This window comes from Sinocyclocheilus anshuiensis, unplaced genomic scaffold, assembly GCF_001515605.1.
Source record: "Sinocyclocheilus anshuiensis isolate Anshui unplaced genomic scaffold, SAMN03320099.WGS_v1.1 scaffold2698, whole genome shotgun sequence".
Classification (NCBI taxonomy): Eukaryota; Metazoa; Chordata; class Actinopteri; order Cypriniformes; family Cyprinidae; genus Sinocyclocheilus; species Sinocyclocheilus anshuiensis.
This window is the reverse complement of record NW_015555935.1, coordinates 245,721-252,105: the sequence shown is the minus strand read 5'-3', so window position 1 is coordinate 252,105 and position 6,385 is coordinate 245,721. Positions and strand designations below refer to the sequence as shown.

At 40.7% G+C, this 6,385-nt stretch overlaps 1 long non-coding RNA gene across 1 annotated transcript in view; it reads right to left on the bottom strand.

Moving 5' to 3' along the window:
- Window positions 1–2,006: 2,006 nt before the first annotated feature.
- LOC107675964 (uncharacterized) overlaps window positions 2,007–6,385 on the bottom strand; it is an 18,739-nt gene continuing 14,360 nt past the window's right edge. Inside the window, exon 3 of the long non-coding RNA XR_001632664.1 lies at window positions 2,007–2,078. This is a non-coding gene — a long non-coding RNA (uncharacterized LOC107675964). The remainder of the gene's footprint in view (window positions 2,079–6,385) is intronic.

The window sequence follows — 6,385 nt, the reverse complement described above, 5'->3', positions numbered from 1 at the left end:
TAGAACCGCTCGGCTCCGAAGCGAAAAGCTGAATATGCGTTGCATCTGCTGCCTATTTATACTCACGCTGTGATCAGCAGCAGCTGGATGCAATAATCGCATGCCAATGTGCATTGGCTCGTTTAGTTTACACTCGAAGTGGATTGGTCCCTCTAAGCGAGATCCCAATTTCGTCGGTCAACCGACGTGACGTCGGGAGTGACCGACTGAAAGGGAACGTGACCCCCATGTCCACAACAGCTATCAGCCCTACCGCTGGAAAACTCCATGGGACCAGCCACGCTTCTCGAGAAACCCAAAAGATAAGAACAACTGGAAACCTAACCAGACATCCAAAGGTATTCGCCTGACTCATCCAAGAGCAACTTGTGTGGGTAAGCGACAACAAAACCCACCTCAGCACCACTCAGACATGCACAGTGCTGAGTATGCACAAGAACAAGACAGCTTACCATCAGAAGACATGGAACAAGTCATGAGACAAATGAAAGAGTTCCTTCCAGACAAGCTGAACACGGATTACCACAAAGTTGAGTCATGCTCACTGTGACCAGCGACAGAACGGAAGGCCGGTGATCATCTGGTACACCACATCAGAGATGACAAGCACCTGTTCAACAACCACCCAGAATGAGCAAGTCTCTCATGGCCAGCCGTTGATAAACTCTGAGGTACACAATGAATGAAATACACAATCTTGTGAAAGAAGACGAATCATCCATATGAATTTGATTGTAATCAACCCCTCCTTCGTTCTTCCTAACCTCCCTACATTTGAAAACGCAATCCAAATTTTAGCATCTCATCCAACGCTGAGATCAGTTTAATAGAGATAAGTGTTGAACAACTGTCGCCTTTGCAGCCTCCCTGGTCAGCGGTCCAACTGTAAGGTGTACGGTGTCAATCCTGTCAAACTAAGAAAAGAGATATCAGCATTATTATTGTATTCTTTTGTCTCAAACAGAGATATAATACTGTTTACCTTCTTGATAACAACATTTAATTGAAAAAAAAAAGAATTTCTCTAACTGAAAAAGGAATTGATTCTTTTCATTTAATTGTTTTCACCTTTTTCTCTTTTTTTTTCCTCTTCCTCATTAGAGTGACGAAGTCTTCGCATCCCTAGTCTATTTAGACACCCTGAGACCAACACAGTCATCACCATACTTCACTAGTGGTTCACAATCACTGACACAACACTTAGTTGTCCCACCACACAAAGGCTTCTACTCCACACAGATCTGTGTCAGTCTCTCTTCTCCCCTGAACTGAACATCACCTCAGTCACCCATCACTCACTAACAAACTGTCAAATGAACTCCAACTCCAAGAACCACATTCCTGTCTGTGCAACAGCAACCACCAAAGCACAGAAGGACAGAAAGTCTACCACAACCAGAAGGCATCACAAGAGGAATGCAACATAGGAGACAAAGTTTGCACCCCAGCTTCACACAGCTATGCCGAACTGATAACACATTCAACATGCATATTCTTCCCACAAGTACAATATCCTAATTTTAGCATAACATAAAGTTACATGCACCCACCATGAAGAAACACGCAGCCATCCTCACAATAGGTAGAACACCTGACACTAAGTTAAGGTACATGACACACTAGCTGCACATGACATCCTAGCTCAACAGGAGTTGTAAGCCATGCTAGGAAAACCCACAGCAGCTTTGTTCTCTTCTCCCCTGGACTGAACATCACCTCAGTCACCCATCACTCACTAACAAACTGTCAAATGAACTCCAACTCCAAGAACCACATTCCTGTCTGTGCAACAGCAACCACCAAAGCACAGAAGGTCAGAAAGTCTACCACAACCAGAAGGCATCACAAGAGGAATGCAACATAGGAGACAAAGTTTGCACCCCAGCTTCACACAGCTATGCCGAACTGATAACACATTCAACATGCATATTCTTCCCACAAGTACAATATCCTAATTTTAGCATAACATAAAGTTACATGCACCCACCATGAAGAAACACGCAGCCATCCTCACAATAGGTAGAACACCTGACACTAAGTTAAGGTACATGACATACTAGCTGCACATGACATCCTAGCTCAACAGTAGTTGTAAGCCATGCTAGGAAAACCCACAGCAGCTTTGTTTTGTTTTGTTCTTCTTTTACCTATGCTTTTCCTTCCCTTCTTTCTTTAGCAGGTGAAACTCCTAGCCACCCTACAAGGGTCTAGAAAGGTCTGATATTAGGATTGGCTCACCACACCAACTTAACCACCTGTACCTAAATAACCTGATGCCTGCACCAGTATAGTAACTGTCATGGAGGTGTTGTCTTGTTGTTTGCGGTGTTTGTCTGCTTCTTCTGCCTTTGTTTCTCCAGCGCTCGCCGATGTCTCCTACTCAACACATCGCCGACCGAAGGGGGAATGTGTAGGGTATCAGACCGACTCAGACAATTTAAGATTCGATCAGATTGGTGTTGAACAACCCAAAGAGCCGAATTCCACAAAGAGGCCCAAGACAACGTCATAAATCTGTCCACGATACCCTGGCGCCACGAGTCTGAAGCAAGTCCACCAACTAGCAGCTTTGAGCAGCTCACAGCATTAAAACAAAAGAACACTTATTGACAATTCCAAGGAGATTGTCAAATTTGGGGCAAGTAACCAAGATTAATGGTCAAAGACACAGCAAGTCATGACCATCACAGGAGGAAAATCATTAGTAGAAACTGCGTTGGGTGGTTTGCCCCACCTAGAAGACAAAGACCAGACAGATTCCTTATGGGACCTTTTAACCTCTGGTCTTCACAGAACATGTCCTTATTTCACAGAATGGCACAGAAACTTTTACAGATGTAGATGCACCAAAATGAACTCAAAAAGACTTATAAATTAATATCAGTCCATTGCTTAACTCCATATCATGTATGTAACCCACACATTTGACTATCATGTTCTAATCACTTATTGTGTGTCTTTTTAATAACTATTGAACAGCTTACGGGTTCATATTCATGTTTAGTTTCAGTTTCAGTTTAATTTATTTATATAGCACATTTAAAAACGACAGAGCCGACCAAAGTGCTGCACAGAGAAGTAGAATTAAGTCAATAACCATAACAAATTTACAATAAAAAGGTGACAAAAATAATACACAACACTAAATATACACACAATAAAACTATATACAGCAGTTACTCCAGCCCATAAGCCTTTTTAAAAAGATATGTCTTTACTAAAGATTTAAATTTACCTGTAGATTTAAAAAATAGATTTACCTGGCGATCGCAGGTAAAGAGGCAAGTTATTCCACAACTGAGGTGCTGCCACCGAGAATGCCCGATCCCCCTTAAGTTTTAAACGTGTCTTAGGAACAAACAACAACAAAGTGTTTGATGACCTTAATGACCTGTTGGTCTGATAATGGGGGAGAAGATCAGATAAATAGTTTGGTGCCAAGCCTGTGAGGGACTTGTAAACAAATAGTAATACCTTAAACTGGATTCTATATTCAATGGGAAGCCAATGCAAACCAACCAAAACAGGAGTGATATTTTCCCTCTTCCTAGTTTTTGTTAAAAATCTGGCCGCAGCATTTTGGACCAACTGAAGGCGAGACAGACAAGATTGAGCGACCCCTAAATACTGTCAGGGTTTGTTTCGGGTTGTGTTGGTGTTCATGTCTTTTGCTTTGTATTCATGATCTTAGTTTAATTTCCTAGTTGGTCATGTGTTCCTTGCCCCACATGTGATCATGTTCTGTCATGTGATTCCCTTGTCTGTGTGTTATGTTCTGGTTTGTTCTTTGGTTCATGTGTCATGTTCTGATTGGTTGTCCTAGTAATGTGTCTTGTTTCCCATTGGTTTGTTCTTGTCATGTGACCCTCTTGTTTGCTATAAGTAGCCATCATGTTGCCATTGTCTCTCGTCGTGTATTGATGTTGTAACCCGCTGTCGGTGAGTCTAGTCAAGTCTGTTCATGCCTCGTCAAGTCAAGTCTGTGTATCTAGTAGTGATGCGCGGATGGCGGTTATATCCGCGGGCGCTGCGGATAATTCGCGGATCGGGTGGGTCGGGTAATAAAAAAATGCATTCTGATTATTTGCGGGTGGGTTGCGGGTGGCGGTGAGTCTAGTCTGTTCATGCCTCGTCAAGTCTGTTCATGCCTCGTCAAGTCTGTTCATGCCTCGTTAAGTCAAGTCTGTGTATCTTGTTTGGATGTTTGGATCACTGTAAATAAACTGCACTTGGGTTCTCACTTACGCTCGCCTTCAGTGGACTTTCGTTACAAATACAATGAGTTACAGTAATCAAGTCTGGATGAAATGAATGCGTGGATAACAGTTTCTAAATCTTTAAATGAAAGAAAATCCTAAGCTGAAAAAATGCAAATTTGACAAATGAGTTTTTGTTTGTCAAATTTAAGTGCTTTAAGGTCAAAAATAATTCCGAAATTTCTTGCATGAGAAACTACGGTGTTAGTTATAGGAGCCACGGTCTTTGAGAGGGTATTTGCAAAATCCGGACGTCCAAAAGCCAACACTTCAGTCTTAGAGTCATTTAATTGAAGGAAGTTATCTGCCATCCAACTTTTAACTTAATTAAAACAGTCAAATAATGGCTGAAGAGACGTATTCTCATCAGACTTAACAGGGAGATAAAGCTGTATGTCATCTGCATAACAATGATTCGACGTCTGATGCTTACGAAAAATATTAGCTAAAGGAAGAAGATAGAGAGAAAACAAAAGAGGGCCTAAAACAGATCCCTGTGGGATACCCCATTTACATGCAGCAGAAGAGGAAGTGATGATATCGATTTCTACAGAAATTGTTCTCCCTTCAAGATAGGACGCAAACCAGTTTAAAGCTATTCCCCTGATGTCTACATACTGCTCAAGACGTTTCAGCAAAATAGAGTGATCGATAGTGTTGAAGGCTGCACTTAAGTCCAAGAGAACCAAAACGACACATTTTCCAGAATCAACAGCCAGTAACAGATCATTTAACACTTTTAAAAGAGCAGATTCTGTGCTGTACTGAGCTCTAAACCCAGACTGAAACCTGTCTAATATATCATTATTCTTTAGAAAGGAAGAAAGTTGATGAAAAACAACCTTCTCCAGTACCTTCGAGAGAAAAGGAAGCTTAGAAATAGGACGATAATTAGTTAAGATCGGAGGATCTTGAGTAGCCTTTTTAAGCACAGGCTGTATCACTGCATGTTTAAAACATGATGGGACACAGCCACTAATAAGACTACTGTTAATTATAGACTGGATACATGAGCCAATAGTGTCCAGTATTTCCACAATAAAAAATGAGGGAATCTGATCCAACAAACAAGATGCAGGTTTCATATGACAGATAATATCTATTAGGTCGGATAGAGACACAGGTTCAAAGCTAGTTAAAGTAGCTAAATTACAGTGATCAGCAAATGAGGCATTTCCAGAATTTGTGATATTAGAGCGAATATTTTGAATCTTAGTAATAAAAAAAACTCTAAAAACTCATTGCAAACTGCAAGAGACGCCTCTGGAAATGTAGTAGCAATAGGTTTTAAAACCTTATTAATAGTACTAAATAAAACTTTTGGTCTACCAGCATTGCTATTAATCAAATTGGAAAAATATGTTGATCTAGCAGTCTTAACAAATGTCTGATAAGTCCTCAGACAGTCTCTCAAAATTTCATAGGATACTTGCAATTTATTTTGTTTCCATTTTATCTCTGCTTGCCTGCATTTTTGTCTTAAAACTCTAGTTTCACTATTTAGCCAAGGCTGATTTCTTATTTTGGGGTATTTCAGTTTAGAGGGAGCAATAGAATCCAAGATACTAACACAGGTAGAATTAAAATAAGAAATTAACTCTTCAGGGCTCATATCAGAAGAAGATGATTTAAAAGAAATAGCAAATTGAGAAGAAAAGGCTTCCGAAAATCGTACATACATTTGGGGTAAAAGGGTGGATGTAATAACCAGGAGGGTATTGTTTCACAGGGTGGGATAAAAAAGTATTAAACCGTATTGGCTTGTGGTCAGAAAAAGAACAATCTTCAATCTGAACAATTTGTAATGGGAATCCATAAGACAATATCAGGTCAAGTGTGTGGCCTTTTTCATGTGTAGCACCTAAGACAGATTGGAAAAGGTTAAACGAATCAATGATTTGTAAAAATTCTGAGACTAACGGCTTATCAGGGCAGCACACATGAATATTAAAATCCAGGGGTGTGGACTCGAGTCACACGACTTGAGACTCGACTCAGACTCCAGTCCCAAATTTGATGACTTGCGACTCGACTCGACATAATTAAAGAAGACTTGAGACTCGACTTAGACTTTGACAGCAAGGACTCGAGACTTGACTTGGACTTGAGCCCTGTGACTCGGAAAGACT